This window comes from Trachypithecus francoisi, unplaced genomic scaffold, assembly GCF_009764315.1.
Source record: "Trachypithecus francoisi isolate TF-2019V2 unplaced genomic scaffold, Tfra_2.0 Lachesis_group10, whole genome shotgun sequence".
Taxonomy (NCBI): domain Eukaryota; kingdom Metazoa; phylum Chordata; class Mammalia; order Primates; family Cercopithecidae; genus Trachypithecus; species Trachypithecus francoisi.
In genome coordinates, this window is record NW_022681455.1 from 86,428,937 (window position 1) to 86,440,871 (window position 11,935).

The 11,935-nt window shown below is 38.7% G+C and overlaps 1 long non-coding RNA gene across 2 annotated transcripts in view; it reads right to left on the reverse strand.

Annotated features, from left to right (window-relative positions):
* Positions 1-11,433, reverse strand: part of LOC117087731 — a 41,306-nt gene extending 29,873 nt beyond the window's left edge. For both annotated transcript variants that reach the window (XR_004438894.1, XR_004438895.1), the window contains exon 1: positions 11,101-11,433. This is a non-coding gene — a long non-coding RNA (uncharacterized LOC117087731). The remainder of the gene's footprint in view (positions 1-11,100) is intronic.
* Between the last annotated feature and the right edge of the window lie 502 nt (positions 11,434-11,935).

Sequence of the window (11,935 nt, forward strand, 5' to 3'; positions counted from 1 at the left end):
CCCAAGACTAAACCAGGAAGAAGTTGAATCCCTGAATAGACCAATAGCAGGCTCTGAAATTGAGGCAACAATCAATAGCCTACCCACCAAAAAAGTCCAGGACCAGATGGATTCACAGCTGAATTCTACCAGAGGTACAAGGAGGAGCTGGTACCATTCCTTCTGAAACTATTCCAATCAATAGAAAAAGAGGGAATCCTCCCTAACTCATTTTATGAGGCCAACATCATCCTGATACCAAAGCCTGGCAGAGACACAACAAAAAAAGAGAATTTTAGACCAATATCCCTGATGAACATCGATGCAAAAATCCTCAATAAAATACTGGCAAACCGGATTCAGCAGCACATCAAAAAGCTTATCCACCATGATCAAGTGGGCTTCATCCCTGGGATGCAAGGCTGGTTCAACATTCGCAAATCAATAAACGTAATCCAGCATATAAACAGAACCAAAGACAAGAACCACATGATTATCTCAACAGATGCAGAAAAGGCTTTTGACAAAATTCAACAGCCCTTCATGCTAAAAATGCTCAATCAATTCAGTATTGAGGGAACGTACCTCAAAATAATAAGAGCTATTTATGACAAACCCACAGCCAATATCATACTGAATGGGCAAAAACTGGAAAAATTCCCTTTCAAAACTGGCACAAGACAGGGATGCCCTCTCTCACCACTCCTATTCAATATAGTGTTGGAAGTTCTGGCTAGGGCAATCAGGCAAGAGAAAGAAATCAAGGGTATCCAGTTAGGAAAAGAAGAAGTCAAATTGTCCCTGTTTGCAGATGACATGATTGTAGATTTAGAAAACCCCATTGTCTCAGCCCAGAATCTCCTTAAGCTGATAAGCAACTTCAGCAAAGTCTCAGGATACAAAATTAATGTGCAAAAATCACAAGCATTCTTATACACCAGTAACAGACAAGCAGAGAGCAAAATCAGGAATGAACTTCCATTCACAATTGCTTCAAAGAGAATAAAATACCTAGGAATCCAACTTACAAAGGATTAAAGGACCTCTTCAAGGAGAACTACAAACCACTGCTCAGTGAAATCAAAGAGGACACAAACAAATGGAAGAACATACCATGCTCATGGATAGGAAGAATCAATATCGTGAAAATGGCCATACTGCCCAAGGTTATTTATAGATTCAATGCCATTTCCATCAAGCTACCAATGAGTTTCTTCACAGAATTGGAAAAAACTGCTTTAAAGTTCATATGGAACCAAAAAAGAGCCCACATTGCCAAGACAATCCTAACTCAAAAGAACAAAGCTGGAGGCATCACGCTACCTGACTTCAAACTATACTACAAGGCTACAGTAACCAAAACAGCATGGTACTGGTACCACAACAGAGATATAGACCAATGGAACAGAACAGAGCCCTCAGAAATAATACTACACATCTACAGCCATCTGATCTTTGACAAACCTGACAAAAACAAGAAATGGGCAAAGGATTCCCTATTTAATAAATGGTGCTGGGAAAATTGGCTAGCCATAAGTAGAAAGCTGAAACTGGATCCTTTCCTTACTCCTTATACGAAGATTAATTCAAGGTGGATTAGAGACTTAAATGTTAGACCTAATACCATAAAAACCCTAGAAGAAAATCTAGGTAGTACCATTCAGGACATAGGCATGGGCAAGGACTTCATGTCTAAAACACCAAAAGCAATGGCAGCAAAAGCAAAAATTGACACATGGGATCTAATTAAACTAAAGAGCTTCTGCACAGCAAAATAAACTACCATCAGAGTGAACAGGCAACCTACAGAATGGGAGAAAATTTTTGCAACCTACTCATCTGACAAAGGGCTAATATCCAGAATCTACAAAGAACTCAAACAAATTTACAAGAAAAAAACAAACAACTCCATCAAAAAGTGGGCAAAGGATATGAACAGACATTTCTCAAAAGAAGACATTCATACAGCCAACAGACACATGAAAAAATGCTCATCATCACTGGCCATCAGAGAAATGCAAATCAAAACCACAATGAGATACCATCTCACACCAGTTAGAATGGCAATCATTAAAAAATCAGGAAACAACAGGTGTTGGAGAGGATGTGGAGAAATAGGAACACTTTTACACTGTTGGTGGGATTGTAAACTAGTTCAACCATTATGGAAAACAGTATGGCAATTCCTCAAGGATCTAGAACTAGATGTACCATATGACCCAGCCATCCCACTACTGGGTATAGACCCAAAGGATTATAAATTATTCTACTACAAAGACACATGCACACGTATGTTTATTGCAGCCCTATTCACAATAGCAAAGACTTGGAATCAACCCAAATGTCCATCTGTGACAGACTGGATTAAGAAAATGTGGCACATATACACCATGGAATACTATGCAGCCATAAAAAACGATGAGTTTGCGTCCTTTGTAGGGACATGGATGCAGCTGGAAACCATCATTCTTAGCAAACTATCACAAGAAGAGAAAACCAAACACCACATGTTCTCACTCATAGGTGGGAACTGAACAATGAGATCACTTGGACTCGGGAAGGGGAACATCACACACTGGGGCCTATCATGGGGAGGGGGGAGGGGGGAGGGGGCAGGGATTGCATTGAGGAGTTATACATGATATAAATGATGAATTGATGGGTGCTGACGAGTTGATGGGTGCAGCACACCAACATGGCATAAGTATACATATGTAACAAACCTGCACATTATGCACATGTACCCTAGAACTTAAAGTATAATAAAAATAAATAAATAAATAAATAAAGACACAATATGACAAAGTTTTGAAAGTCACAGACAAGAAGAGAATCTGGAATGCAGGAAGAGGAAAAAAAAAAGGTGTAATTAATATGCATGCTCCTGCAAGACTACCAGCAGATTTATAAACAGAAATCTTTCAAGCAAGAGCAAAGTTGGATGATGCAGTCAAAACACTAAAAACAAAACAAAACCAAACAAAAATGTCTAAGCATGAACACTATATCCAGCAAAAGTATTCTTTAAAATGAAGAAAAAAGTAGACTTGCCAAGATAACCAAAATGTAGGAACGTGTGTCAACAGTAGAACTTTTCTACAGGACATGCATAAGGAAGTCCCTGCCATTGAAAATAAAGTATACTTTAAAAAAAAGACCGAAGACCAACTTATGTAAAAATGCATAACTCTCTGGAAAAGATATGCACATATACAACTATAAAAATGTGTATTATTATTATCATGATTCAAAAACACTTTGAATTATGCTCTAAAATTTAAAGGTATGTTTCAGCTACTCCTTGATTTGTGAAACAAAGAGAAAAAAAGAAATGAAATTAGAAAGATAAAACCATAAAATAATTTTAAAAATCTGTTAATGTGTATGCAATACAGTATTAGTGACATTGGTAACAAAGATGAGAGCAGATGTAATAACTTTAAGAGATTTTCTGTAAACCTCATGCTAACCACATAGAAAATAACTATAAAGACAAACAAAATGGGCCGGGCGCGGTGGCTCAAGCCTGTAATCCCAGCACTTTGGGAGGCCGAGACGGGTGGATCGCGAGGTCAGGAGATCGAGACCATCCTGGCTAATACGGTGAAACCCCGTCTCTACTAAAAAATACAAAAAAACTAACCAGGCGAGGTGGCGGGCGCCTGTAGTCCCAGCTGCTTGGGAGGCTGAGGCAGGAGAATGGTGTAAACCCAGGGGGCGGAGCTTGCAGTGAGCTGAGATCCGGCCATTGCACTCCAGCCTGGGCGACAGAGCGAGACTCCGTCTCAAAAAAAAAAAAAAAAAAAGACAAACAAAATGTTAAGTTGGAGTAAAAGCATGTCACTAAAATATCAACTAGATAGTACACAAAGAAAGATAGAGACAAAATAGCTAAAACAGCCAAATAATACAATGGAACAGTAATAGTAAGTTCTTTTTTTCAGAAAATTATTTAAATATTAATGTACTAAACTTCCTAATTGAAATACATACAGTGAATACAGGATTTAAAATTTTTTTTAAAAAAACAAGATCTAACTATGTCATGTCTCCAATAAACTCACTTCAGGTCCAATTTTAAAAATAGACTGAAAATGGCAGGATAGAAAAAAAACATTTCATACAAGTGTTAACCAAATGAGAGGAGGGGCAACAATTATATTAAGTCAAAACTGTCATATTTCATATAATTTACTATAAGTCAAAATTCATAGTAGACTAAGTAGGACATTAAATTATAGGAGGGTTCAATAACTGAGAACATATAAATATATAAATGAATCTGACATTAGTTTTCCCAAACACATAAAGCAAACATTGACAGAATTGGAGCAAAAACAGAAAGCAATGTAATAATGGTAGGATACTTCAGTATCTCACTTTAAGTAATGAATAATAAAGCAAGACAAAATATTAATAAGAGAAAAAGAAACTTCAATGCACTCTAAAACAATTACACCCAGCAAATGTAGACAGAGAGCAGAATACACATTCTTTATAATAGCTCATGAAACATTTTTCTAGAGAGACCACTTGTGACACCACAAGTCTTAACAAATGTTTTAAAATTAAAGTTTCAGACTATTATTTACAGCCCAGATGGAATGAAACTAGAAATCAGTAACAGAAGGAAAACTGAAACATTTACAAACTATGAAAATTAAAAATCATATGCTTGAGCATGCCCTTATTCAAGGGTTGGAAGACATAATATTGTGAAGATGTCCATACTGCCCAAAGTGACCCACACATTCGACACAACCCTTAATTCCCAATTTTACTTTTCTGAAAATAGGAAAAATACCCCACAAAATGATATGAAATTTTAAGGGACCATGAAAAAGCCTGATAATCTTAAAAAAGAAGAAAAATATTGGAGGCATTACACTTAATAATTTGCAAACACAAAATAAAGCTATAATAAACAAGGCACGTTAGTACTTGTGTAAAGGCATAACACCAAAGCAATGAAACAGAATGCAGCACAGATATAACCTCTTCATGCATCGTCAAGTGAGTTATTCGCACACAGTTTATAGAAGTACTATCCACAAGAGCCAGTATGTGAAAGCAATTTGAACTTCTTGTACCAAATAAATGGATAAATATAATTTAAAATACAAAGAAAATGAAATATTACTCAGTATTTATTTAAAAAGCAGTGTATTTTCTAATATTTACCATAAAGACAAATTTTGAAGACATTATGGTAAATTTAGTCAGCCAGCCACACACACAAAATTACTGTATGAACAAACTTACTTGGAATATCTAAAGTACTTACACCCTTAAAAAGAGAAAACAGAATGATGTTTTTTTTAAATGGCCAGTCAACAGGGAAACTAAGCAGTGGATGCATGTGTATTGCATATTTTTTTGCAAAAATACAGATGTTCTAGAGATGTTGCTAACAATATATTTAACACAACTAAGCTATATAATTGAAAATATTAAAGATTATAAATTTTAGTATGTATTCTTTACAATTAAAAAATAAAACAACCATTGACCACCAACCAAAAAAAGCAAATATGCAAGTCATAAAATAGGGGCAATATTTATACAGGTAAATAAACACAAAAATAATTATATTGGCAATAGATATATGGCTGATTCATATCTGACTTCTGTCCAAACATTGTTTTAACATGTACAAAGTTGAATGTTGGCATATAAAATTGTATTTAAAACAATTATTTATAAATAAATTAAAACAAAAACACAATTAATGTGACACAGCCTGCTCTAAAATATGAAACACAGGAATGTAAAATGGCAGAAGTTTTTTTTTTCAGATGCAGTCTCTGCCACCCAGGCTGGAGTACAGTTGCGCAATCTCAGCTCACTACAACCTCCACCTCCTGGGTTCAAGCGATTCTCCTGCCTCAGCACCCTGAGTAGCTGGGATTACAAGTGCGCGCCACCACGCCTGGCTAATTTTTGTCTTTTTAGTAGAGAAATGGTTTCACCATGTTGGCCAGGCTGGTCTTGAACTCCTGACCGCAGGTGAACTACCCGCCTTGGCCTCCCAAAGTGCTGGGATTACAGGCGTGAGCCACCACGCTCCTCCCAGAACAAAATTTAACAAAACAAAATTAACCAAAAAATTGAATAAACATAATGTACCACTAAAAATAATTGTAGCTGGCTATTATTTTCAACTATGACTGCACATTCATAAAGAGCACATTTTTTTTTTTTTTTTTAATTTCAACTTTTACTTTATGTGTAGGTTTGTTACATGGGTATATTATGTACTGCTAAGCCTTTAGATACTACTACTACTCAGGTAATGAGCACAGTACCCCACACGTAGCTTTTTAGCCCTTGTCTCCTTCTCTCCCTTCCTCCTCCAGTGGTCCCCAGTGTCTATTGTTTTCATCTTTATATTTATGTATACCCAGCATTTAGTTCTCACTTCTAAGTAACAACATGCTCACTTGCATGCTTATTTGGTTTTCTGTTTCTGCATTAATTCACTTAAGATAATGGCCTCCAGCTGCATCAACTTTGCTACAAAGAACATAATGTTGTCCTGTTATTATGGCTATGTAGTATTTCATGATGTACAGGTACCACATTTTCTTTTTGCAATCCCCCACTAATGGGCACCTTAATTGATTCCATGTCTTTGGTATTGGAGGCCATGAAGCGTGAATCATCAGTGTACAATAAAAGCAATAACATTTCATAGAATATGCATTATTGTAATTCATAAATACTTTGATGGGAAAATTTGAAGAACTTACATAGTACTGAAGAATCCTCTTTATTATGTCGTTATTATTTTCATGACATTTTTACACAAAATGTAAAGGTTATAATACAACCTTGGAAGCAAAGCAAACTATTACATTTCTAAAGGATCATGAGGTCAGGAGATCGAGACCATCCTGTCTAACACAGTGAAACCCCGTCTCTACTAAAAATACAAAAAATTAGCCGGGCGTGATGGCGGGCGCCTGTAGTCCCAGCTACTTGGGAGGCTGAGGCAGGAGCATGGCGTGAACTCGGGAGGCGGAGCTTGTAGTGAGCCGAGATTGCGCCACTGCACTCCAGCCTGGGCAACAGAACAAGACTCCGTCTCAAAACAAACAAACAAAAAAGTATGAACAACATAAATAATGTACAATATGGCATGAAACACTAATATACAAAATGAACGATTAGAAACAAATGTATATCATTAGATTGTATAGTTTGAGAAAAGTGTTTATATTCAGTAAATTTAAACATATAAAAGATTTTAATGAATGTGGGGTGCCTATTATTTAATTCACTTCTTATATAACATATACATTCAAGCACATTACCTCAGAACTTGTGAAATTACAAAGTTAGCATACAGCAAATCAGAAAGTAAAAAGAAGAAATATAAGACACAGTCCTAGTAATCTTCATTGTAAAGAAGATAAAATTACGGAATAATAGTTATTAACAAATAGGTAATAATTGGGAGTTTACTATGTGCTGGGCAGTGTTCTAAGTAACCTATAGTATTAGTGTTTTTAAGAAATCTATGAGATGAGTAAATAAAATCAACTATTCAACTATATAGTTATTTGTCATATAGGATTTAAATTTCTAAGCTTAGTTCCTACTAAGACAAAAATACTTTTAAAGTGAAATAGATGTTTAGATTTTCTTGCAATCAATCAGATGCTTTGTGCTCTGATGAAAGTTATTAGTCTCATTTTCTTTTTCTTTTTTTTTTTTTTGAGAAGGAGTCTCACTCTGTCACCCAGGCTGGACTGGCATGTCGGCTCACTGCAACCTCCACCTCCCAGGTTCAAGTGATTCTCCTGCCTCAGCCTCCCGAGTAGGTGGAATTACAGGCACACACCACCACGCCTGGCAAATTTTTGTATTTAGAAGAGATGGAGTTTCCAATACAAGGGTACATTGTGTCATTTTTACTGACATTTTAAATGCTTCTGTTTTAACATAGTACTGGTAGTCCTAGGCATAACAATTAGGCAAGAAAAGTTTGGAAAAGACATCCAATCAGGTGCAGTGGCTCATGTCTTTGTAATCCCAGCAGTTTGGGAGACTGAGGCAAGAGGATTAAGCTTAGTAATTTGAGACTTGCCTGGGCAATTTAGTGATATCCCATCTCTACAAAACTTTAAAATATTAGCCAGGTGTGGAAAATGCACACCTGTAGTGTCAGATACTTGGGAGGCTGAGGTGGGAGAATTGCTTGAGCCCAAGGGTTAAGGTTGCACTCTAGCCTGAGTGACAGAATGAAACCCTGTCTAAAAGGAAAAAAGAAAAAGAAGGCATCCAATCTAAAAAGAAGGCTGTAAATATGTCACTGTTTATAGGTGGCATTATCTTATATATAGTAAATCGTGAACAGTACACCAAAAGACCGTTTCAGCTAATAAACACACTCAGTAAATTAAGGAAAAGTAACATACAAATCATTTGTGGAAAACAATAATCTCATTGAAATAGCATCAAAATAATAAATTTCTTAGCAATATAGTTAAACAAGGTGAAAAATCTTTGTATTGAAATATTTAAGATATTATCAGGTATGGTTTTCTTATTTTATTGTTCTCTTTGTTGTGCAGAAGCTTTTTAGTTTGATGCAGTCTAACTTGTTTATATTTGCTTTTCTTGTTGTACTTTTGCTGTTGTATCCAAAATATACATATATATATATACACACACACGTATATACATGAATGACACAGTCCCAGTAAGCCTCATACTAAATAAAACTGTAAAATGACAGTCATTTAAAAATAGTTAAAATTGAGAGTTTAATATATGCTCAGCAATGTTTTTAAGCTCCTCAATGACATAGTGTGTTTGACAAATGTATGAAGTAGATACACTGAACTATATGACAGTTGAGGCATTTTTGGGCATACAGAGTTTAATTGACAAGTATTAGTTTATATAAAAAGTATAACACTTTCAAGTAACATAATTTCAGACTTTCTTATATTTAGGGAGATACTTAGTGTTTGATAAAATTACTGAATATAAATTTCTTTAAAATCACATTTGAAACCTCTGTAGGATACAAAATTATAAAGCAGCAGTGGCTCACACCTGTAATCCCAGCACTTTGGAAGGCTGATCACCTGAGGTCAGGAGTTCGAGACCAGTCTCACCAACATAGAGAAACCCTGTCTCTACTAAAAACACAAAATTAGCCGGGCACTGTGGCTCATACCTGTAATCCCAGCTACTCGGGAGGCTGAGGCAGGAGAATCGCATGAACCTGGGAGGCAGAGGTTGTGGTGAGCCAAAATAGAGTGGCTGAGGACATGTTACCCTGCAGATTCCAAAACGCAACCTCAACCCAAAGACATTCTGTTAAGGTGTGTGTGTCTACGCAAGGTAAGGGGAGATGTGCAAAGATTTGCTACAGTAGAGTGTCAGGTGATTATTCTTTGCTTTTCTGTCATGTGAAATGTTCATAAACAGAAAAACAAGAGCCAACCACTGCTCTGTGAAATGAAAATGAACAATTAAAATACTGTGTCTGCTTTAAAATTAAATGAAGAATAGATGATAATCTTGTGGATGTGGAGAGGGATAGCTGGCACTTGGGAAAGTGGGAAAGAAAATGTAAATTTAGAATTTTCTACAGGCCCTACAACAGTTAGGTTAGGAAAACAGTCACGGATCTGGAGACCCTGCTTGCCATACATTTGAAAAATGCAAGGAAAACCGGCCCCTCTGTGGAGCATTAACGAGCTGGCAAGTCAACTGAAATGGCCACAGTGCCCTGGGATTCTACCTGAGGAAACCTAACTATGTCAAAGGAATTTCTTGTGAATGACTAACTTAGAGAAAAACAAAACGTAGGCTTAACCAATCACAAACTGCCAATAAAGCTCTGACTACATAACCAGGAACTTTCTACCTGACGCGTGCAAATGCGATATACAACTGTACCCAATCAAATATTTAATTTGGTTTGCTTCCTCACGCTTCTTAAAAAAGCCTTTTCTTCAAGTCCCACCTTTGAGCCCACAAACCACAAACCATAGCTGGGTGCTCTCTCATTCATAAATTACTGTTTGGGCAAATAAACGGTTTGTATTAATTCGTTCCTGCATTGCTATAAAAAATACCTCAGACTGGATAATGTATAGGAAAGAGCTTTAATTGAGTCATGGTTCCACAGGCTGTACAGAAAGCAAACACCAGCATCTGCTTCCAGGGAGGCCACAGGAAGCTTAAAATCATGGTGGAAGGCAAAGCAGGAGCTTGCAAAGGGGGTAAAGGGGAGGAGGGGTGGTATACACCTTTAAATGACAAGATCTCCAGGAAACTTACTATTGAAGAGACAATATCAAAAGGGAGGTGATGAACTATTTATGATAAACCCGCCCCCATAATCCAATCACCTCCCACCAGCTCCAACCTCCAACATTGAGGATTGCATTTCAATTTGAGATTGTGGCTGTGAAACACATCCAAATTATATCACTACTTAACATTCTAAAGATGTAGTCGGGGCAGAGACTCAGGCCTGTAATCCCAGCACTTTAGGAGGCCGGAGGCGGGAGGATCACTTGAGCTCAGGAGTTCCAGACCAGCCTAGGCGACACAGCAAAACTCCGTCTCTACAAAAAATACAAAACTTAGCCGGGCGTGGTGGCGCACGCCTGGAGTCCCAGCTACTTGGGGCCTGAGGTGGAAGGATCACCTGGGCCCGGGAGGTGGAGGCTGCAGTAAGCCCTCATTATGTTTAAAAATCTTCAATTTTTAAGAGGAGAAAGGAAGGACTGGGGGCCCCACGGACCATTACTTCTACGGAAAAACTCCGGACCCCAAGTGGGGATTCCCTCCCCTTATTCCCTCCAATCGCCCCTCATAATCTGAAGGAGACTCGGAGTTGCGGACAGAACTGCCCAGAAAGGGTTCCAGGCAGAGGAGTAATTGATGCTTACGGACGGGGCAAGAGGCTCAGGGTTTTGACTGCTGGGTCAACCCCTAAAGTGCCACGGAGGGAACGGAGGGCCGAGCTGTGCCACCGGGAACTCGGGTCTGCAGACTCCAGAGCTGACCGCCAGACCCAGATCCCACCGCAGTCAGTTCCCGCCAGATTCAAACTGCCTCTTCCCCCTTCTCGGGACGTCCAACCCGCGCACTCACCATTTTCCAGCCTCCAGGTGTTCCAACGTCCTCCCTAGGGATCTCCCAGTACCTGCAGGTCACAGGATAACAGGAGTTGTGGTAGAGTCACCTAAGAGATCCTAGAGCGTAGAAGACGGAACAATTTAGACATGAACTGGACTCAGAGCCCCGTCGCAAGTAGACAAAGACCCCTTCCAGCTTGCGGAAGCCGCCTCTTCCTCTCTGGCTGCGAATCTGATTGGACAGTTTTCACGCTGGCACCACGGATTGGCTGGGGCTCCAGGCCACACCCCTTCAGGCCCTGAGTGACAGGAGACGTAACCAGACCATTGGCTGAATGAGGTGAGAGTGGCAGGGTTTTTTGTTTTTGTTTCAGTTTTGTTTTGAGACAGTCTGGCTCTGTAGCCAGGCTGGAATGCAGGGATGCGTTCTCGGTTCACTGCAACCTCCGCCTCCCAGGTTCAAGCAGTTCTCCTGGAGTGTGGCAGGTTTCTGGCTGCAGCGTTTTCAGGCAGAGATTCCTCCGTGTGCTGGGACCTGGCCCTCCCTGAGGGACATTTGCATTTAACCTTACATATATGATTATATCACTTTCTGAATTGTATTTGTGTGTGTATATATGTATACACTTAGACACAGTACACGTATGCTACTCACAAATTAAAAGAATATAATTACAATTATTTGAAAGTTTCAGATTTCATAACCTTCCTGGCCTCCAGTCTTCTTAACAGGAAGCCTGAACTTTAAAACAGGTGGCAATGGGAGGCGGAGGCGGGAGGCCGGACTGGTTGGGAGGGTTCGAAGGGCCGGGACCAGAGCCAGAGCCCTGTGGGCGCCATCAGGGATGCTG